General features: G+C 37.2%; 1 pseudogene; it reads right to left on the reverse strand.

The window, feature by feature from the left end:
* Nucleotides 1-11,889: 11,889 nt before the first annotated feature.
* LOC124093723 (programmed cell death protein 2-like) lies at nt 11,890-12,454 on the reverse strand (annotated as a pseudogene).
* Between the last annotated feature and the right edge of the window lie 11,628 nt (nt 12,455-24,082).

The following is a 24,082-nucleotide window of genomic DNA, read 5'->3' on the forward strand; positions in this document are numbered from 1 at the left end:
CATATTCTTAGGCCCTCAGACTTGGACTGGGAATTACGCCACTGACTTTTGTGTTTCTTCAGCTTGCAGATGGCAGATAGTTTGAACCAGTTCCAATAATAAATTTCTTTTACTTCTTATGTAAGAAATTTATTATTGGATCTATTTCTTTGGAGAACTCTAATATGGATTTTGGTAATGAGAGTGGTTCTAGGAGCACAGATTTTAAGGATGAATTTTCAGAATTGGTCCTGGTATATTTGAAATTGGCTCTCTAATCTTATTAGATAGTTTCAGTAGTGAAGAAAGCACTGTTAGCCCATGGCATGAACTGTTTGTAAGTAGATACACGAATCAACTGTATTGGATACTGCTAATCAATGACTTCAAGAGAAGCAAGGAACTAGGTGGCTTTGTGTACATATGTTTAAAAATTTTTGGAAAACTAAAAAATATAATGACATTGGTTGACTGCTCTTAAGGTTGCTGAACAAAATGGTGAAAGAAAAAGATCAGCTCAAGGATTCTAGTTTCCAGCTCAGTGATACATAAATTACCTAAAAATGTATCCCGAGGAAAGCTTTGCCTTCTGTGGGCACAGTCCTGAAGTTGCTAAACATTATATGCAGAAATTCATTTTGCAATTGACTCATTTACAATAGAAGTTTAACTCTGAGCTTTGCAAATGTATACTTTTAAGGTGAGGGCACTAATTGGAAAAGAATTCTCTAAATTTGGATGGGTGTGTGTGTGTGAACAGATCCTGATGAAGCTGGGGACATTGAACTCCTAAATTCTGATGAATCTTCTTTACCTGTGGAAAAGATCTCACCTCCAGAGAAGAGACTTCACCACCAGTGAACTGGTCTTCCTACCTTCAGCAAAAGTGACTTTCCTAACCCATGTAGAAATGGCTTCCTCACTCTGAGTGGCAGTAGAATTCCGACCCTATTGGTAGTGACCTCCCCACCCATGGTGGCAGTGGCCAACTAACCCATAGTAGTATGGTTTTTCTATTTCAGTCTAAAGGGATAAACTTTTCTTGCTGAACATGTGGTATACACCCTCCATGGGGCAATTGTCTGCAAGACAATGCTGATACTTCTCAGACTCCACCCAGTACCCCTTTTTGCTTCTAGACCTACAACTGTACTCACAACGCAGAAGGACCCTAAAGGTGAGTTACAAAGTATAAGGCATGAGGGAGTGCACTACATTCTGAAAGAATTACTTGAGTCTTCTAAAATTTATAATCATGCATAATTCATTTTATCATATTTCTGCATGTATCTAACATAGTTTGATAAATCTCATTCCCCTTTGCCTTCCATTTCCCTCCCCTCCCAATCTACTTGCTCTATTATACTGATCTCCCTTCTATTACTTCAATTAGTGACTTTTATATATATGGTGGTATATGCATACACAGACATAATTTGGTAGATTTGTCTATAGTTTAATTTGGTAGATTTCATTCCCCAGTACCTCCCCTCTCAACTCCTTTCCTTTATTCTATCATTCACTCTTCTATTTTCTTGAGATCTCCTAAATCCTTTTTTTTCCATTTCTAGTTTCCACTAGAAGAGTTTTTCATTTATACAAAAAAATGGGAATATATGTGAAAATGGATTATGGAGTAATGGTGGAAGAAACATAAAGTTTGATAAGGCCTAATTTATCAGTCTGGGATTATTAAGCAGAGATTCTGCATATACTCTTCCAGCTTGGGAGTTGTGAAGGGCTCTACCTGTTTCATTGGTTGGCTGAAACATGGGTCAAAAGATGACTATCTGTGAGTGAATTGGAAAAGATGGCTTACTTTGATTTAACATAGAGGAAGGAATTTAAAAACTAGGGTGACTGGGATGTTAGTGTGGAACACCTGCACACCCACAAAGAGAAGATCCAGAAAACATGCCTTTCACTTTGACAAATAACTTATGAGGAGAGCCCCAGTATCCTTGAAGTGTTCCATGGTTACTCTTCTATGTCAGTCAGACCTCACAGTGGAAACCCAGGCACTTATCTAAATGCAGTGGGATAACTGAATCTGGGGATACTAAGGACCAAGTGATGGCACTCAGTTGCCAAAAGCAAGGTGTTATGGTTATGTGAATGGATGGCAGACTCAAAGTAGTAATCAGAATAGTTGGATTCCCTTAGACCTATGGGGTTGGCTAGTTGATCATAGTGTTCATATAGGAGTGAAATACTTGGGAATCCTACAATATTCTTATTTGATCAGTGTAAGAGGAATACTTTCAGGTGAAGTGAGATTCATGACCACTCAATCAATTCCCAGAATTGAGCCAGTTTATGAACCCAGAATCTCTAAAATAAAGAAAGACTGGATCCCCTTGAGGAAGGACTCTTGTACCCTGCTGAAAATTTATACTGCGAATATTTATTTCAGCCTTCCTGAAAGGGTATTAGGACTTTTTACCAGGGTATTTATTATGCTTTGGAGGAAAATAAATAATCAGACTTTTTGAGGACTATTAAACATTGGCTCTGAACTGATGCTGATTCCAGGAGGCTCCAAACTCAACCATGGCCTCCAGTCAAAGCAGAGGCTTATGGAGGTAAGTTGGTCAGTGGAATTTTAGCTCAGTTCATCTCACTGTGGGTTCAGCAGTTCCTCAAACCCATCGCGTCATTATTTACCCAGCTCTGAACACATAATTGAAATAGACATTAGCAACTGGCAGAATCCTACCCCCTTTCACTATCAAAAATTATAAACAAGCCCAAGGAGTTTTTATGTGACTTGTATCTGATATTTTTCACAATAAAAATTTCAACTGGAAATTCAAGAATATGTATTAATTCATTTAAAAATAATTATACATTCATATAAATATTATTATGAGAAATAACTATTTTAAACAAAACTATAGTGATGAAAGTGACATTTCCTTCAGTTTTCCAACTCTTCTTCAAAATGTGTGGTTGTAAAAAGGAGGAATATTATAATAGCATCTTCAAATGATTGTGGGTTTCTTCCTTTGGTAAACACACACACATTCGATAAGTGGAGTTTTCTTAAAGGTTAGTTGTAATGTGAAACCTGAACCATATCTGTGAACTTCTGTTCTTTTACATTAGAATTCTTTGGCCTATTTTGCACTCCCCGACCCCATTTTGTGCTTTGAGTAAATCTTTTATCTGTGAATGACACAGCTTGGGAGTTGTGAAGGGCTTGGGAGTTGTCCAGAGCTTTCCATAACCACAGCCTTTTATCACCTTCTATTAAAACCAAATTTGAGTTATGAAACATGGAACTAAGTGTGTATTATAAAACATGAAACTAAACGGGAATATAATTAAAAGAAGGCAGCAAGTTTCTAAAGTAAATTACGGAGAGCTGATAAAACCACAGACACTTTAAGGGAATTTCTGATTTTCGTGAATATTGAATCAGAGTGTGGACTTGGAACTGTCTTGATAATTCTATGAGGCTGATATATTATTTCCTAGATGCCAATGTATTTGGCATTAAATATAAATAGGTATTCATCTTTTGCTATTAACAATCTAATTAACTTTATTATCATTGATAGTTTTTAAATGTTCCAGGTCAAGGCTATTGAGTTCTAATTTATCTTGGCAGCATCTTAAAAATGTTACTTTGTTCTATGGCTGCTTTCCACCAACCCATTCAACATAGGTGACATTTCACTACTATAGATTTTCTCTCTCTTTCACAGAATGGAGATTTCTCTGTACTCATTAGCATTTGTTAAAGGCAATTGAGGATAAACATTCTCCTATTTTGGGCCAGGTCATTTTGGTTCCTTCCTTCCTTCCTTCCCCTACCTATTGTGACTAAGTGTAAAGTAGATCACACATTCTTTTCCACTGCAAAGAGAGGCATCTGACAAGTTTATATGTTAGAATCCTTTTTCATTCTCCAGGCCAAGAAAGTTAAGGATATAAATAGACAAGATATAACATGTTGGTTAAAATGCAATCATTGCTCACAAAGAGGTGAAAGCTTAATACTGCTCTGTAGTGTGCTTGGTTCTTGTATATTTTCTTTGTACTCAAGAGGCAAGGTTCTTGATTTTTATACTTCCCACAGTCTTGACTACAGCAAAAGGAGACTGCTTTCCTAACTAATTTGCAAAAGTGGATGACCACATGACATTTATAGAGAGTGTTATTTACACTTAAAAAAATTACCAACTACTTCAACATCTTCTCAAACTTGTGTACACATCTCTAGATCAAATTCTTCCCTAAATTATGAGTCAGACATACTTATGTCTGACTCGCTACTTTTCAGTTTTTAGTGAGTTGAAATTCTGAAAGTGTAAAGTCTCTCTTGATGTTCTTTGTAGAATTAGTAAATTATGTCGATAGCTGGAACTCTACATTCTCAAGATACTTTACAAGCCTCTCAGGACTTTTTTTTTTTTTTTAAGCCCACGAGGAGCTGAGGAGAGAAACTTATTCGAACAGAGATATTAAGCTGGTGTAGGTCCCTGCTGTCACCTCGGCCTTTCATGATGTTCTTGTGGGGTCTCTGGCTAAGGGATTGTATCAATCCTTGCCTTCATTACTTGATTTTAGCTCCACTTCTGTGTCACTTTTTTTTCTAAAGTTCTTGAGGAAACTGTACAGATAGGAAGGAATGTAACACATTAACATTTCCTTTGCTCCTTCTGTGTGCAGCTAACTTCAGCTCCTTTTTAGAGAATCAGCACAAGTCTCTCCTCTTCCAGAAGAATTTCATGGTCAGCTCTCTCCTTTTTGCTGGACTAATGTTTCTCTCATGGTACCTTTCGTGTGTCTCCATCTTAAGACTGGCAAAACACTTTTTAACTAATATAGAAGACTTCTTTATTTCTTTATCTCTGGTGGCTGCTGCCATGTTTGGTATAGTCAGGGATGGGATCCAATGGTACTAAACTAGTCCCATGATGCCAACCAAGGAGTCTTAGTTAAAAGTGATGACAGCCTCTCTGCCTCATAAGTTCAGGGAATGAAAGGGAAAGACCATGCCTTAGTTGAGATGGAGAATAGAAGGAGGAAGGAAGTTGAAGTTTTTCAGTGAAGAAGAAGTAAAAGAATAGCCAAATGGAAGAGAACACTGTCTGTCCTTGCTGACATTGCTGAAATCCTGTGTAGCTGTCTATAAAAACAAAAGTTGTTAGGATAGGTGACTCATCTCACACTTTAAGATAAGCATATCCCATTTGGGCAATGAAGTTATATTATTCATGTACTATATACCGATGATTCAATTAATGACAGACTGCATCTACATGGTGGCCTCATAATATCATACGCCTAGTGAGGTCCTAGCTGTTTTTGCCTGAGTTCACTGTGTGATGTTCATACAGTAATGAAATCATCTAATGATGCATTTCTCAGAATGTATCTCCATTGTTAAACAAAGCATGACAGTACTTTCTCTCATCAAATGTTCCACTTCTACCATATTATATGAGTTCTAACTGTTGATTACGTTGGCAGAGGACGAAACATTTTTTTTTTCCCTTAGATTGCTACAAGTTTTTGAGGGGTTGGAGGCAGAAGAGTGGATGTTTCCTTGAGACATGGTAGGGAAGAAATATGTCTTACACCCCGGAATCCCCAGGCCCATTGAGAGGCTCCTATCTGAGCTTTGTAGCATCCCAGTAAGGAGCTAAGTGTCTATATTTATAATATTACAATGAAAACTGACATTTTTTTCTGTATTTATACTAAATTATTAGCTTTCAAAGGTTATTGTCTAAATATTAATGAATGAATTGATTTCTTCGTACACAGAAAGAGCCTAGGAAATACTTTTCTTAGAGATTTACCCAAAGTAGCAGATAGTCCCTTCTCTCTAATGAGTAATGGTGTCCATTTCTTTCACTTTTCCATCCTGTCCAATAATAAGCCCATCTGAAATCACTGGATTTGGATAAGATACTTTGGAAAACCCACACTTTGGGCAACTTTCTCCTCCTGTTCTGGCTGCCTGAAAACAGGAGTTCTTTATTCTCAGAATCTGAGGAAATCTGTGGATGTAGCTAGAATGAAGATGGGAAAACTTTCATAGAATAATGTTGTTTACACATTGGCAACGAGGAGGAACTCATTAAAACCAAGTTTAATGTGACAATTTTAGAAGAAGAAACTATATATTTCTTTTCACTTTGATAGGCATAAACCTAAGCCAGGTATCTCTTCCATCTCTCGGCCTCAGGCAAATTCCTTGATTCAATTTTATCTTTCATAAAAATGGTATGTTTGTGGAGCGGGGTGAGGGTGAGGATCTTAAGCAACACACTGTGATATTGGAATGTTAAAAATATATACCTCAGACAGCAGTTTGACATTTGAAGAGGCTATCATGAAAAGATTGAGAAAGCAGTTGAAATCAATTTGGCTATTCTTCATTTGTACTGTAGTGAAGAAACTAGAGTTCATGTTATTTTGGTAAAAATATTTTGAAACAAGCCTTTTATTAGGAGTGTGAATAAAATTTATCACTAAATTGTAAAAAAAAGAGAGAACAAACAAACAAAAAACTCAAACACCCTCAACCAATAAAAAAGATGCACCCCCAATTTAGCTATAAGCCATGCAAGGACTGAGGACTGAGGTACTTGTGTTTTAATATTTCTCCTAATAGATCTTCTTGTAAATTAAGTTTTGACTATTTTTTCATTTTTGGATCTTATTTAAACAGGTCCAATACTAGTGGCTGAACCAGTTTAGTAGAAAATAGTATTCTCATTGTATATGACCTAGGGCAGTGCTTTACAGATTTTTACAACAACTAGAATGTTTCCATTTGGGTGCCCACAGAAACAGACTTTGAGACTGCTTCCTTGTGCAAAATAATTTATTTGAGAAATGTAAGAAACAACCGTAGGGAAATGGGAAAGTGAGACAGGGAAGGGAAGGAAGCCAATATATAGTACATTATCAAGCCAGTTAATACTAATGGCCTTTGGCACTTCATCTCAGAAGGAAACGGGGTCACGACATAGAATACACACTTCAGACATATCCTAATTTGGAAAGGAGGACTATCTATATATCTATGTACCTATGTATTATCTATCTATCTATCTATCTATCTAATCACCTCTCTTTCTACCCACTGTGTCTTCTATCATCTAGCTAGCTAGTGGAATGTTAATTCTTTACTCCCGTCAGTCATTAGTTGAGGGATGCTCCACAGGGAATAATTTCCAGAACTTGTGGTCTACAATTTTCTCAGGTAGAACAGGCTTTCAGAATCTTCAGAGAAAACCCCTCGGGCAAGGAAATTCATAATGGTAGGTGAAAGTTGACCCATAAATACTAGAAATCCACTGTAAGTTGTCACCCATGAGAGACTTGCTCTATATCTACTAGAGAGGCCATTTGCTTTCTGAGAGGGCATTCTTGCATTACCCACTGAAAATGTGAAACTTTAAAATACATTATAAGATATAAATGTGAAGTTTTGCTTCATAGTATACTGATAGTTATAAGTACATTATGTTTAAAATTACTATCAGTTGAAAAATATTTTTCTACAATCTAAAAATTTTTTAAATAATAAAGAATGTCTGCCTGTTTTCCTTTGAAACTGGAGTCTAGGACAAGTGTTGCATGCCAGTTTATATGGAGACCAATTGCAGGGATTAGGGGGTAGTGCTAAGGGAATGAGATGGGAAAGAAGGGAAAAGCAAAATAAGGATGAGTTATCTGTGTGTGTTGATGGGTACTTCATCATGTGGTTGCTGGTATCTTCTGCAGAGCCTATCAAATGCTTTTTCAGAACTGTCTGACCAGGGACCAAGAGATAGAAGTGTTTATCCATCATCTTTCTGTTCTGTAGGGTTCACTAATAGTACTATAGGCAATAACTGTGCTGCCTGCAAGGTGGTGTATGCCTGAATGACAGTCAGGTTCTGAAAAGCTCTGGACTAGTAGCAAGGGGTGAGAAGGGCAGGCTAAGGTGGGTCACTGTCAGATTACATTTGGGAAAGCTGCTAGAAACTTGCACAGAACTGGTGTTTGAGATGAGATGTGGGCTACAATGATGGACTGTCATGGTGCATACAAAATACCAATACAGTGAATATCTGATGGGAGTCGAGGGTAGGAAGGGGCGTGCCCTAGGGTGATGTGTGGGTTTAGCATATCCTACTCCTTTGTTGAATCCAGATGCTTTTTGACAGTGCACTTTCTCTCCAAAATCAATCAATCAAGCAAACTGCATTTTTTTCTTCCTTTCCTCTCATATATAGTCACTTATTAACATCACATTGTTATATAAATTTGTTACTCCTTAAAGTTACTTATTATTATTAGAATAATAACAGTTAAGACCATTTAAGCTTTTTTCCTTTCAAAATATAATAACCTACTAAGTTATGGAAACATTTATTTCATAAAACTAAACAGAAAATATAAATTACTCACACATCGCGCAGCCTTTAATTTGACTTAATTTTCATGAAAATCCACATCCTTTTTTGTTACATTGAATGTGGAGGCCTGCTTTTCCATACTCATGTACAGAAGTAATGACAAGGTAGTTTAATTTCAACTCTGCTGGCAGTTACAGCTCCCTCCAACCGCACACTTGGAGGGAGTCAGGAGCATTATTTATTACAGTAAGTATTTAAAGGCACTGTCATAAAGAACTCAATACCACATCAGCTGCTGCTGTACATTCCTGTAGTACTGTCTCTGAAAATAGGCTGGTGTGACATCAGACTCAAGGGAAATGGCAGGAAAGCTGCTGATCAAAGAAAGTGTCCTTTTATTATATGGAGAGATAGAAAATGTATATAAATAAACATTTAAATATTTGATTTAAGCTTTTGGTTTTATTGGTTTAAATACATTGCATATTTCATTATGTCAACAACAGAAGTCTTTTCAAATCAAGATTCTGAAAAGACTTTCAACTTGTGAGATTTTTGAAAAAGTTACTGGTACTGGTTTTTGGTCATTCCTGACAGTTATTACTCCTGAGTCTTAATGAAAAGAATTACAAAATTTCCCCTGACTTGTGACTGCTTCAAATCAGAAGGCATATGGGATTTCCTCATCCACAAAATAGGCATGATAATCATCTCTGTAGTTTAGTGTACAGAATGAGACTAGAGCAGGGCTTGGCACATGGTAAGCTCTCAGCAAATGTTAGTTGTTAATATTTTTATGTTTATACATTATAACCTGCTTGGGTCATCAGATGCTTATCTAAATCTGTGTAGTAAAAATATCCAAATATTCCAAGCACATAATAGGCTAATTAGAGGCGCCATCAACAACACTGTAATATGGCTAATAACAATGTTTTGTGTACTTGAAAATTGGGAAGAGCAGATTTTAAATGTTGTCATGATAAAACAAGATTAATATTTGAGATAAGCATATATTAATTAGGTTGATTTAGCCATTGCACAATATAGCATATTTTAAAATGTTGTACACTATAAATATTGACATTTTTATTCTCTACTAAAATTAATTACAAAACAATAAAACAACATTACTGATATCTTTAAGCCCTCAAATTTAAACTCAAATGTAATTCATAATTTTGAAAATTATATAGAAAATTTATGCCATACTTCCAATTATTCCTCAAGTTTTCCCAGTGTGTATATTCCAAGTGAAACATGGGTGCAAATTCCTCCATATGTTTAGCAGATCTTCAGTGAATTCCTACAATGTGCTAATGCATTTCACATTTCGGAAGATTCATCAGTGATCAAAGCAGTTGGAGTCCCTGATATCAGTGAGATCAAACTGTAAGAATAAAGGGAAGACAATGAAAAAGTAAGCAAATATATAAGTACAGGTAATTATAGACTGAAATAAAGATTTAGAAAAAAAAAAAGACTAAGGAGCTAGACGATAGCTGTGGGAAATCATTCCACAGGGAGGTTAGTAAAGAATCCTCTAAGGAGGTGACATTTAGGACAAACATTAAGAATGACACTGAGAGGAATGAATGAATGAATGAAGGAATGAAAGAAAGAAAGAAAGAAAGAAAGAAAGGAAGGAAACTAAGTCAGCCACGTAGAATGGAGGGTGATGAGGAGATGAATCATTTCATGAAGAAAGACCAGCAAAGATTAGAGGTAGAAGACCATGTTCTTGGATTGGTGTGATGAGGGAGAACTGTGCAGACAGAGATGGAAGAGGGGGACAAACCCATAGTTAGGAAGGTAGATTTATTCTGATAGCCAGGGGGTGATACTGAAGGGTTTCAGCAGAGGACAATAAAATCTAACTTATGTTTAAAAACATCCGGTTATGGAACATGGACAATACTGTGGGAGTGATATAAACAGGAAATCCATTTGTTGACTCTGAAGTTGTCATGGGAGAGATGGTGGTGCCTTGGCATGTGACAGTAGTATAGACACAGGACAGTAAAATGAATGTATTTTGGAGCTAGAACCTGGGAAGACTTAGTGAAGGATTAGAAAGTATGGGGAAAGGAAAGATTCATTTATTTTTAACTTGAATGAGAAGATGGTAGATCTGTTTCCTGAGTTGGGAAATACTTGGTGGGAGAGCCATGTTGTTTTATGAGATTCTTCTTACACATTCAAGAGGCGGTTTCAAGTAGGTAATGATGAGCTCTGACTTGGATTTAGCTATAAATTTGGAAGCTATTGTAAATAGATGATTTTTAAAGCATGAAACTAAATGTGACCATCAAAGGATACTGTTGAACAAATATATATAAGATAAAAAAAGAGCATGGATTTTCCAACAAGATTTTAATAGACAAAAACATGAAGAGTGACTTGAAAGTAAGAAAGTAGAGCTAGTAGATACAGGCACTCATTCAAAGAACTTTGCTGAGGAAAAGAAGGAGAAAAAAAGTATTTCCTTATTTGTTGGGGTGTGCATTTAGGAGATTTTGTTTTAAAAGATGGGTTGTAGTAAAAATATTTGCAGACTGATGGAAATGATCTAGTAGAGATAGTGGATAAACAGCCAGGCATGAGGAGATTATTGAAGCTGTAAAATCTTTGTGAAGGTGACAGGGTTGCAGCCAAGGCACGTGTGGAAACAATTGCTTTTGATAGGTGTAAAGACACTTTTAAAATTGCAAACAGGAAACATTTGGAGAGTTGATGGTAGAACTATGACAGAATTCTAATTTAGTAGTTTTTTTTTTTTTCAATGACTTTGAGACAAGATCCTCATCTGGGAGGATAGAGAGGAGGGTTGAGGATAGAGGAAGGTCATCTGGAAGGTGGGAAAATAAACTTTCTTGGAAACAGTGGTAGAGTTGCTAGGAAAGGTGACCAATAATTTCTGTTTTTTTTTTTTTTTTGACTTAAATAGGCACAAAATCCATTTTATTATGCAAGAATAGTACATAGTAAAAAGAGTATTTCACTTAGTCCTACCATTCATAGGTAAACCAGTTTATAGTTGGTGTGCAGCTTTATATTTATATTCAGATTTATATTTATGCACATATACATATATAAATATTTTTACAAAAACACATACCATGATATAATGGTCTCTTAGTGTTAATTTAGATCTCCCGCTCATTTGGTATCCGTGTTAAGTGTGTATCATTAATAACCTTTCACTTGGATGTACCAAAATTCATGTAATTCCATTATTGGACATTGTTTTAGTATATTTAAGACACTAAACAAGGCCCCAAGCCACATCTTTGTTCCTCCATCTCTGATACTTTCTTAGGATAAAGTCAGAGATGGAATTGCAAGGACGTAAGATGTTAGTAACCTTTTTTAGGGCTTGAAGATGTCTGAAAGGTGTATCTGTTACATCCTGCTCCCACACGAATTCCTCTGTGTAGCCAGTGCCCAAGCTACAGTTTCCGGCGCAGGTGAAGACAGCCAGGATGCCCCAGTCAACACTTCTGCCCGGTGTGTCTGTCTGCCTTGAGGTGGTTCAGCAGCTGTGGCATGACCTACTGTGGTTCAAGGGCTATCTGAGCTTTGAACTTCTGGAAAATATTATCTTCCCTGGATTCGTGCTTTGCCATGGAATCCAGTTCGCCCTCAAGAGCTTCATCCATGCTTCCTGTGATCTCAGAGTCTTCTTCCTTTTCCACAACTTAAGGCACAATCTCCTCCTCTGTTTCTATGACAATTTCGAATTCAGAAAAAAGGAGTTGTGGCCTGGATCTGTATGATCCAAATGACCTTGGGTACAAGGCTGCTTGTGCTCCAACCTCCAGTCTAGGTCTGATGCTCCTTACTGCAGTAGTGTGCTTGGTGGCATCTGGAACAAGTTTTGGGGCCTAAACAGCCACAAACCCTGCAGAGATGAGCGCCCGATTTAAGCTGGAGACACACAGGTTCTGATTCTGGGGAAGGGTTCTCAGAAGATGGCTCATAGGAGTAAAACTCATTTTTCCTGGAGAGCTGATTCCTAAAAACTTGCCGGGGAACTGCTGGCTGCATAGCTGCCAGGCAGGCGCTAGCTCTGCAAAGCCCAATTCCCCTCACTGGGCTCGGGTTGTGGCCATCAGGCGCATTTGGGCCGCGGGCCGGAAGCGGAACTCGCCCAGACTGGAAGCCGGAAGTCGGGCCGCATTTTAGGTTTGTTATCATGAAATTAGGGTGAACTCCTTGAACCAAGGTGTGATATTTGTTAGCAATATACAACTGCTGATTGGTAGGTAAAGAGAAGAAAATGAAAAGGGATCTATTTTTTTCTTTCATTTAACTATAATGGAGCAAGATAGGAAAAGGACATTGAGTATGTTTCTGAGAGTTTGATTATAGTCACAGACTACAGACTCTAGCTTGCATTTGAGGAGGAAAGCAAAGACAGGAAGCGGGTGAAAAAGTAGGGAGGCCATAGATGGAGATCAGAGTGAAAACAGAATTAAAGAAATGAACCTTCTAGAGTGATCTGGGAGAAAAACTGTTGTGGGCTATTTCAAATGAAGGTTTTGGTGGTGATGCGTGCTCTCATTTGAATGTCGCCATCTAATCTCATGCTGAAATTTAATCCCCCTTGTAAGGTATTAGGAGGTGGAACCAGGTGGGACCTTTAAGAAGTGATTAATGGATTCAGTCACTCATGGATTAATGGGTAATCTCTAGCGTAGGTCTGTTATAAAAGCCAGTTTGATCTGTCTCTTGCCACTCTCTGCATAATTACCACAAGCAAAAATACCCTTGCCAGATGCAGCCCTTTGACCTCCCAACCTCTAAAATCATGAGCAGAATAAACCTTTATTCTTTACAAATTACTCAGTCTTTGACGTTCAGTCATAACAAAAAACAATGAACTAACAAAATGCATTTGCTGACATTAACAACATCTTGGTGGTAACCACAGAAATTGGTGACTAGGATGGCAGAGAAGTGTATAAAAATGAAACTAAAAGGTCTGAGGGTGTAGCTCAGTGGTAGAGTGGTTGTCTACCATGCATGCACAAGACCCTGGGTTTGATCCTCAGCACTGGAGAGAGAGAGAGAGAGAGAGAGAGAGAGAGAGAGAGAGAGAGAGAGAGAGAGAGAGAGAGAAGGAGAAGGGGTTGGGGGGGAAGATATCAGAGAATTGGAAGACCAAGTTTCTTGATAAGTCATCTCTATGGTTGCTGAATTACTGAGGAATGAGGAATGGTATAGAAGTGGAGGAAATGTAGGAATAAATGGGAGGTCTGTATAAATTAGGTCTACAGAGGAGAGTAACGGGAGGGTGGGCAGCATAATAAGATGACATAGCTTCCTAAGACTGTGGGTTTTGAAAGAAACAAATGATTGACATGATTTTAGAGAAACAAATGATTGAAAAGCAGCAGTGTGGATCAAAAAGAACACTAGGCTCCTTTTCTGTCCCTGAGACAGCTGCCGAGAACATTTTTAGATAACTGTAGGAACAAAGGGACATTCAAGGAAAAGGTGAGAGTATGAGTGGGTTTGTTGGTCATAGATCTGCAGTTCTAAAAGGCACAATGAGTGGGTGAGGGAGGGAGAGGAAAGGGTTACTTACGATATGGAGCATATCAATGCTATCAATGCTGAATTCCTGAATAATTTCAGTTTTAGGTAGTGACTGACCTCTTCCAAAAGTTGATGGACATGGTGTTGGAGAACACAAATGTGCCTTCCTCAGCATTAGATAGAGGCATACTTCAAGAAATCACATGGAAAAACCGTGCTGTGCCACAGAATTGCATACACATTTGAAATTCTTGAACTTGTGTGTATCATACTTAAATGATCAACTCTTAGGTTGTGGCACTTAAAGGAGTGTCATAGGAATCCTGCTTCTGTTTTAAGGGCATCAGCTTTTAGGTTAGACTGGACTTGGAAACTTCTCTCTTCACAAAGAAGATTTGGGTAAAACCTTAGTGAAACTTTCAGATAAGAGTAGAAAACAATTCTAGTAGCTGATTTTAGACATTCTTCCATATTGCAAAGTAGGGGGCAAAGCTTGTCCTTGAGAAACAGTGAGAGAGGACTCTTTATTTTTGAATCTGGATTCTAAGTGATTGTGTACGTAGAGCTTGTGTTAGTGCTCTCATACAAACAATTGACCATAAAAAGATACAGTAGCATGGGAAGCAAACAGCATGGAGCAGGAAAAAAACTGGACAGTAAAAGAAAGAATAGCAAGGGGTTAGAGCCTCATTAATTCTTTTTTTTAAATTATAGATGGACAAAATACCTTTATTTTACTTATTTATTTCTATGTGGTGCTGAGGATCGAACCCAGCGCTCACACATGCAAGATGTGTGCTCTCCCACTGAGCCATAACCACAGCCCTAGCCTCATTAATTCTTAGCTAGGGAATTTAATATTAGAACCTCACTGTTCACTTAGAGTCTTTTTTTGGTGTGTATAATTATGCTAATGCATATATAATGATCATATTTTAAATTTCAGTTCCAGTAATGTTGATAAGTTGTTCTTAACTACTTTTTTTTTTCTTCCTGAAGTTCCAAGACAAAGAATATCTCCTCATTCTATTAAATGTAGCTATCTGGATGGAATTTAACTTAGATGACAATTGCAGTCAAGATTCTGGAACTCAAAATGGGGAAGCCAGGTAAGCCATTCCATTTTTAGAATGTTGTTTTAATAAGGTTTATTCCTGTCTGGGTCTGCTGCATTTTACATATGCAATCACCAGCCTGGGAGTAGGAAGAGTTATTGCCATGACAACCAGGACTGACTGACTTGCCTTTCAGGAATGGTGACGATTCAGCATGTTTGTAGATGATACATACCTGTGGTTCTCAATGACTTTCTAGAAGGTCATATGGTTTTGGCAAATGGTTCTAGTGGTGTAGAAAGATGGAGAAGAAAGAATGTGAGCTAAATTATAACCATGCCTCTCCCTAAGTCAGGTATGTATCCTCAAGCAAGTCTCAATCTACTGGGACCTCAGTTTCTTTATACAATTATACGAAGCTATAGCTGAACTATATAGTCTTCAGGGTTGCTTATGGATCTGTTTCTCTGATTACATAGGCTTATGTATGTATGGGCATACCGAGCAAGATAGTCTTCTCTACTTACATCATAATCCTGTCATCACTTTAAAGTATTTTGTGTATTTTCTGTTTGTCTTTGTTTCAAAACTTCTTTATTTAAATCACAAAGGAACCCAGCTTCTTAATTTTGTAATTTTTGATTTGGCTCATTCTCCACATTTTATTAAATCAAATAACCCAAAACTCTTGCAGATTAAAAGTTATCATAAAGAAAGATGACTCTAAACAAGTTTTGAACAATTGTAACTTTATTGGGTCACAAGTATAATTTTTCAAGGGAATGGATTTGAATGTTGCAGTTCATTTGATACATGTACGCGGTTATTTTTTTAAAGAGAGAGAGAGAATTTTTTTTTAATATTTATTTTTTAGTTTTTGGTGGACACAACATCTTTATTCTTTTTTATTTTTATGTGGTGCTGAGGATCAAACCCAGCACCCCGCGCATGCCAGGCGAGCGCGCTACTGCTTGGGCCACATCCCCAGCCCCAAACATGGGTTTTTCTAAAAACATCAAAGCAAACACTTCAACCAGCAGTTGATTATTTTGATTATTGTGCACAACAAAAATATAAACCAAATCTGCATCATGAATTTGTTCTTTATTTTTCCTGGCTGTGTGTAGTAGCTGGCAATCCATTTTGGCTATCATTTATATAATAGCTAGTGAACTGCTGGTTTTTCTGCAACATAAAGCAATGTTTCATAATGAATCATTTTGTCTGTTCATGTTCAAGTTCCCCAGCTCTCCTATCACCTGAAAAAGCTAGTTATGATAGTATGGTTTCAATTGTCAGAAGCCCTCTTTATTCTGGGAAAAAAAAAAAAGATTGACCCACATTTAGATATTTTCCTATTCAGAGGACTTTGAGTACACTTTTATATAACAGAGCCATTGTTCTCTTGCAGTTTCTCCTCCCCACTTCTAATTAGGGTCCTAGGGTAATTAGAATCATCATTTCTTTAATATAAAGGCACACAGGACCAACCTGTTGCTTGCTTATTGGAAAGCTCAAGTATGGGCTAGCTTCTTTTGGTCCATCTTTCTGTTGTGCCTTTGTCAGGTGCAGTTGACTTAGATGTGTCTTTTCACTTTGTCTTTCTTTTCTTTTCACCTTTATTTTCTACTCTTCTTTTTATTCCATGCCCTTCCCTTAATCTAACCTGTTTTCTTAGGTCTTCAAAAATTTCCCTTTTTTTTCTCTTAAATGTTTCCAGACTTTCATCTGAATTCATGTGTTTATCTTTTCTCATTTTACCTATCAGCTCATGTCCTTATGGCCATGGTTCATCAGGCACAGGTGCAGGTACATGGGTCCCAATGTTTAGAAGGGTTCCCTGCTTGATTTAATACCTGCTGTTGCCATCCTGAAATAAGTTTGAACTAGAACCTTTGTGTTTTCATTTTGCCCTGCCCACCTCCGTTATGTAGATGTAGTTATTTCTCTCCCCATCAAGTTGGACAAGTATTTTGTATTTTAATTTGTTTAAGTAATTTTCATTCATATTTTTTCATTTATTATCTTTTGGAGGTACATCACTCTGATTATTAATGTAATCCTTGTTAGATCTGTTTATTTCTCAATCCTTCAGGAACATAGCTTTATAAAAAAATTGTGTACAGTCGACTTTTTTTTTTTTTTTTTTTTTTTTTTGCCACTCTATGGGAAAGGGAGCATGAGAATCAATGGAGATTAGAATTCACATAGGGAATGATCATTTTTGGAGAGCATTGTATAGTTTTTCACCTCATGAGGTTAAATTTTCTTCCTTGTTTGTTCAGGTTAATTGGTTTGCTCTTCCTGAATACACAATAATTGGTGGTTGGGGGAGGCTACTGGGTGGCAGAGGTAAGCTAACTGAGGTTAAATATCTCTGCTAATAAAGGAGATGGACTGTTGTATTTTTTGCTCTTAAACGTAAAAAAAAATCAATCATTTTTTAATTTTCACAGTTTTACTTGAGGGAATTAGTAGGGTTTAAAGACTTTTCTAAATATATTCAGATACCTTTTTTTGGTTTTCACAAACCAAATGGCCTATTTGGCTGGTGGTAGTCTGAGTCACTTTACCTTGTGATACTGTCTGTGAGGAAGCATTTAAATAGTAACACAGTCGATGTGCCCCAAGGTTAACCCACGTGTAAGCAACTCTTATTAAAATTTTTTTTTTTTAAATTTAAACAAACTTTTGTGTATCCCTTATTTGGAGCCAGGCAGTGTCCTAGGCACTTTAAAAATACAGTCTCATTTAATTCTGTGAGCTAGGACTGTTAATTACTTCTATCCTATAACTGAAGCAGAAATAAATTATATAATTTTCCAAAAGACACAGTTGTTCAGTTCTAAAGCAAAAATTTGAACCCAAACTTTCAAATCGGTGAGCCTAGCATCTTTTTTTTTTAAATTTTCTTTTTAGTTGTAGATGGACACCATGCCTTTATTTATTTATGTATATGTGGTGCTGAGAATTGAACCCAGTGCCTCACATGTGCCAGGCAAGTGCTCTGCCACTGAGTCACAACCCCATCCCTGAGCCTTGCATTGGGACTTTGCATTGCTGCTGTCCCAATGTGTCATCTGTTTAATTTTATCTGTGTAGTCCCTCACAGAGTTGGAAGCCCAGATAAGTAATAGAATAAATTGTTAGGATAGTAAAGGACTTTCCAAGTCTCTATTTCTATAACTTCTCTTCAGTGACAATATGTAATATCTATGTAAATGGATATGGAAATAGACAAACCCAGATACTAGAACTGCCTGTGACTCTAAAGCAGAAATATCTGAGATTCCATCTTGAGCCTGGTTCAGATGAACACCTGACAGTATGTTCCTGGGAACTAATGTTCAAGAGATGCTTCACCAACTGTCACTATCCCTTTTGGAAACTTGTGATCACAGCTGATGACAGTGCTGAGGCCTTTTATCTACTGCCACACTTTTTCTTTTGGCTAGACATTACAGAGAGCGGAGTTAGATGGCCAATCAATGTGCTGCATCAGAATCAATAGATCTCAGTAAGCATTCCATTAGGCCCCAGAGCCTTTCCATTTCTCAGTTCTGTCTGGGCTCTGCACATTCTCTCATGAAAAAAGAGAGATTGGGGATTATTTTCTCTACCTGTAGCTTCGCATGGACAAATGAATCCCCTATTATTGTAGAAATCTAGTCAATAAAGCTGTCAGAAATTTTAAAACATTGACAGTAGGGCCAAGTTCAGTATACTTAACCTCTGTAGTAAGTTCTGAGTGTGAGATATAAGAGGAAGAAATAATGTTTAGAAGAAAGTGCCTTAAAATAAAATAAAAAAAAGAAAATAGTTAAAAATGTTAGATGATGGAAGAGAATCCTAAAACTGAGGTTTTGATAACTGAATTTTGGCTTGGTTCTGTTACTAAGGATCCTGGGCAGTTAATTAAATGTCGCAAGATGAATGGATTTAACCTGGTAATTGTTAGTATCCATAACAGTCAGGAATGTTAATTTCTTTTACGTTAAAGAATTTTATTCCTTGAGTTCATTTCTATCCTGGGTGGACAGACACTCATGGAATTCACATGATTCAAACTGGTATAAGAAGTGGTATCAGGTTCTTGTTATTGTGACCTCTGACCTTTTCTTTTACTAGCACCTAAGCATCTCTTGTCACTTGGCTTCTGTTTCCCTCTCCCCCCATTCAATTGCAAGTCAGAACCCATATGTCAGCTTTGCTCTTATTCTAGAACCTAGGAATTTTTTCTCTGATCTCTTTCTTCAGGAAACAGGCAAATAGGGCTTGAGTGGGTAGCTTTACCTCCTACATATCTTAATTTCTTTCTTAGAATCCTAGAAATAATGGTCACTCAAAATAACAGTTTCATACAAGAGTTAGGGTAATGCTAGCAGTTATAATGGGTAAATGTCAGGCCTCAAGTGGGTTACACAAATTGGGTATTATTGATTGACTCATGGCTTTCCTTCAAGCAGCACTTCAGAAACCTAGCCTCCTTGTATCACGGGCCCTGCTATCTTCTCTATGTACTTTTCAGGGCCACCATGTTTGTCTGTAGCATGCATCATGAAGTGTCATGTATGGAAGCTTTGTGTGAGCCAGACCTGGAAATAGTGTACATTGGTTTGGTTTCTGGTCCATTGACTACATCCAAGGTAGCAGGGAAATGTAATGTAGTTCTTACATACAAACAAAAGGAAACTGGTTTGATGTGTAGCCTGATGTTCTCAAAATCTAGACTGCATCAAAATCACTTGGAAAGACTGAAGCTTCAGACTATTGGGTTCCTGTTCCAGGTCTAATTCTGTCTGTATTTCTCATCAGTTCCCAGGAAATGATAATTCAGCTGATCCAGGGACAGCACTTTGAAAACTACAGAGCTAATCACCCATGTCCTGTATTTCCTGAGGAATTTCAACCTTGAGGGAGAGAAGAAAAGAACAATTGATGGACAGGAGAATTTTAGCTTGTGGGGAGGTGAGGACTATGGAGAAAAGGTGACTTGAATGTGGTCTTGACTCTACTAAGCTGTGCGGTGCTGCAAGTGACTTCATCTCTTTGTACCTGTTTCTCTGTCTGTGAAATGGGAATGATAAAATATCAGTTCCAGCAAAAACAAGAAATTGTTGAGATCAAATGAGATATGTGTGGGGTGAAACACTTGTCTTAAAAACACTGGTCTTAAAATTCCTCTTGAGGCAAGAATTGTCTTTTTTAGGAAAAATATCTTGACAATTTACTTGCGGGTGGGAAGGAAGCCTTAAAGGAGAAAAAAGGAGGTAAAACCACTCTGCAGAAGAGATGAATGGGGATTTAGAAGGAGAAAACACTCAGGAGAGAAGGGAAGAAAGGAAGTGAGGGAGGGCTGCTGATTGCCAAAGCGCTATTTATAACAATAGCTAATGCTATTTCATTTCTTTGTGCTTCTGAATGTAAAACTTCTCTGTTCCCCCAAATTTTGGTAAAATTAGTAGTTTTGTCTGTGAGAATTGGTGAACAGAAAATGAGACTGGTTCACTTCAGAGCTGAGACAGGAGGATGCCTGGGGTGGGAGAGCAGGAGTGAAAGTGAAGGCTGGAAGCAGGCACTAGAGCCACCTTTATCTTGAAAACCTAAGCCTGAAAGTGTGGTTAACTCTCAACCCAGAATATTTATGGAACTCTGAGTCTCAAAAGTTTTCATAGTCGGCTGGGGGTGTAGAGAGTAGTAGAGTGCTTGCCTAGCATGTGCAAGGCCCTGGGTCTGATCCTAGAAAACACATACACACACACACACACACACTCAATATATGATTGATAATTTCTGTATATCCCAAAGGCCATCTAAAATTATAAAATTCACAGTAGTATCACTTAAATTACATTTTTTTTTCAAAATCTTCCTTATTCATCCATATATTGTTTATATTCTTACACTCCAATTATACCTTTATCAAGAGTTTATGTCTTATTCTTTTAAGTTTAGGTGTGGCTGCATTTTCTTAAAGCTACAAAATTATCCAAACAGAACAGATTGAATTTCAAGGGTAGGAAGTTTTTCTAATAATAATTTATGGTCCAAGTATAATGTGATGAAGGAAGGTGATGTGCACACAGGTTCCCAGCCTGAGTCTCCCAAATGGATCAAAAATAGGAGTAAAAATTTCTGGCCATAATTAGAAATGTTCTTAATTATTTCCAAAAAATGCTGCATTGTATGTGTATTTTTTTTTCAGTAAAAGAATGTGTAGAGATTTCACCCCTGGGTAAGATTTTCATTTCCTATGCATTTTCTTCTGAAATTATAAAAAGATGGGCCTCTTCCTTAATTTCTGAGAACAATATTATAACACCTTTATTATCATGGTACAGTTTTTGAAAAGTGTAAATTTTACATTTTCACCTTTGTTGTTTCCCCCAAGCCCCTGCCTTTTTGAGTATTTGCAAGCTTCTCCAAATGACAGGCACATCCACAATGCAAAGAATAATCTTTCTTTTGGGCTGTTCCTGGGGGTAATGATTAGTAGCATCTTCACTGAATATTTAGCTTCCTCAAAATTGCTTATCTGTGCTGTGGATCAGTAAAAAAATCTGAGTGAGCTGTCACTACTTTACATAATTAAGTTTGTCTTGCCAGCAAAAGAAAGTAACAAAGTATGGAGTGAAAGAAGCCTAAGGTTGGGCTTTTAAAATATTTTCTGTTCATGCTATTTTTTCCACTTAAAATAACCTGAAACAAAATCAAAATAGATGAGATTGAGGAGGGAATTTATGCAAAACAGTCAGGCTGACAGCTCACATTTTCCTGCAAAACTCTTAGGAATTTTCTTCCTGCAGACCCCTCTGCAGTCAATGATAAACAGTAAATGCTAAAAAGAAAACAATTTCCTATTGTTCAAAAGCTGACTGGTTTGGTATGTGGGTGAGGCAAAGGCGAGAATAAAGAGGGAGGTCCTATTGTAGAGAACAAATCAGAGGCACCAAAAGAATAGATAATTCATATCACTTTACATTAGTACAAAATCACAGCACCAGATTGGGGCTAGCCCCATTATTTTCCACTTAGAATATACGTTCCCAAATTAGTGCCTAGATGGAATGGCCAATCACTTTGTAGGCATGCATGGATGAAAACACACTTTGTGGGCGGGACTTGTGGCTCAGTGGTAGAGCAAGTGCGTAGGAGGCACTGGATTCCATCCTCAGCACCACATAAAGATAAATAAAATAAGATAAAAGTATTGTGTCTATTTATAGCTAAAAAAATTAAAAAAGAAAACACACTTTGTTGCTTAGCTGCACTTAACCCTTTATTTCTCTTTCTTTTGAGTGGGCTGGTGCACCCAATGGAATCCCCTCCCATGTATTTATTGAGCTTTCTGATGTATGCTAGTGTCTTTCTCTGGTTGGTGTAATAGGGAAAATTGTATTTGCTTATCTATTGCAAATGAAAATCACCTGGGGAATATAAAGAGCACTTTCAATTCTGCTACCATTATTTCAGAAGCAATCAAATGCAGAGGAATGAAAGTCAAACATAGAGAAAAATGCTGATAGATTGGGCAATCTGCATGGCTCTCTGGGACCATCATTATTTCAGTGTTCAAGAGGAAAATGCACATTTGAAAGATGATAAATTCCATCACGTACAATCAATCATTCATCTCTGATAGCAACAATAATTGTGGAGGAGCTAGCATTCAGATATTATTAACTATCTAGTCATTGTATTATTTGTTTCAAACATACTAAATTCTGTGTAAGATTATGTGACCATCCCTGTCCCATTAGAATATGACTCTGGGATAATTTTCAGATATTGGTTCTCAGTGTCAATCACCTGTGAATGATGAGGTCAAGTAAATAATGTGGCCACTGAGAGCAAGATGCTTGGCCTTGTCTTTGTTCTAGAACATTTTGTCCCTTTGTTCCAGATTTTAAAAATAGACTATCTGTCTGCATTTTATGCATGCGTTTCTCCTTTATAATCTGAAGGTGATTTTATTAATACAGTAAATCTTGGTTGTCTGATACTTTAGGAAGATGCTTTTTCTGGGTAAACTAAAAGCCTGATATGGCTCTTCCTGATGTTCTTAAATATTTTATTAGCAGTGTCTCTTCCCCTCCCCCTTCATATTCATAGTCTCCTTCAGTTTAATGATATAAAGCAGGTGGTAGGATTGTCAAGTCTGGATTTCCATTAGAAACAACCCCTGAAAACCTGGTGTGTTTTCTCCCTTTTTTTTCCCCATTATTAGATGTCTCAGGCTCCAAAGTCTCTTACAGCAGTTTGGAGAAGTGTATATCTTTTTGAAGCCAGTGTTCTGAGAATTTTAGAGCTATCAAGTCAGGCGTTGTGGTTTTACCCTTCTCTTAAAGCTTTCAGTTGTAGATTCTGGGATTCTCTTTTTCTTCCAAACTCTGGAAAGAGCTCAGACTTCAAGACCACCTCCCCTCCCACTTTCTTCTGGTGCTGGAAGTTGTATTGCCAGGAAGGGATGGGTTTGCCTTCAGGGAGATGGAGCTGACTTGATGTTTGAGAAAAGGCCATTTAGTTGCTGACAACTTCTTTTATTAATTAGAAGATGGTTCAGAAATTTTATCATTCTTATATTTAGTAATCCTTTCCACCAAATATAAATGAGGCTGACTATTCAGATTATTATTTAGTGCAGGAAATGAGGCTTACCTTCTTTTTATTTTTTTATTTTTGACAGGAGAGAAAGAAAAAAGAGAAAGGAGAGCTACTATAGGGATTATGATGCTTGAGAATCCGCTGCATTGGGATAAAAAGAGAATGTTAATAAGAATTAGAATAGAAGAGGGTCATTCCCTGCTCTATTTGAAGAGGCCTAAAAGCTCCTGTTGTCCCCACATCCCTTATAAATCTTTTATTGAAATATGATATACACACAGAAAAGGGTGCATGTCATAATTATATAGCTTGATGCATTTCCACAAATACCATGTAATCACCACTCAGGGCAGAAAACAAACCAAGCAGCACCCAGAAGTGCTCCATGTATTTCCTTTCATTCATCTATCCCTCACTCCCAAGTGAGAATATTCTACCTTCTAGCAGCACAGATTTTTTTTTTTGCCTTTTTTTGTCATTTAATATAATATAAACACAAAAATAATATATGTATATATATATATATACTATATAGTGTAA

The sequence above is a fragment of the Marmota monax genome, unplaced genomic scaffold (genome assembly GCF_021218885.2).
Source record: "Marmota monax isolate L192 unplaced genomic scaffold, Marmota_monax_Labrador192_F-V1.1 WCK01_AAM20220418_F8-fsc00290, whole genome shotgun sequence".
In the NCBI taxonomy this organism is placed as follows: domain Eukaryota; kingdom Metazoa; phylum Chordata; class Mammalia; order Rodentia; family Sciuridae; genus Marmota; species Marmota monax.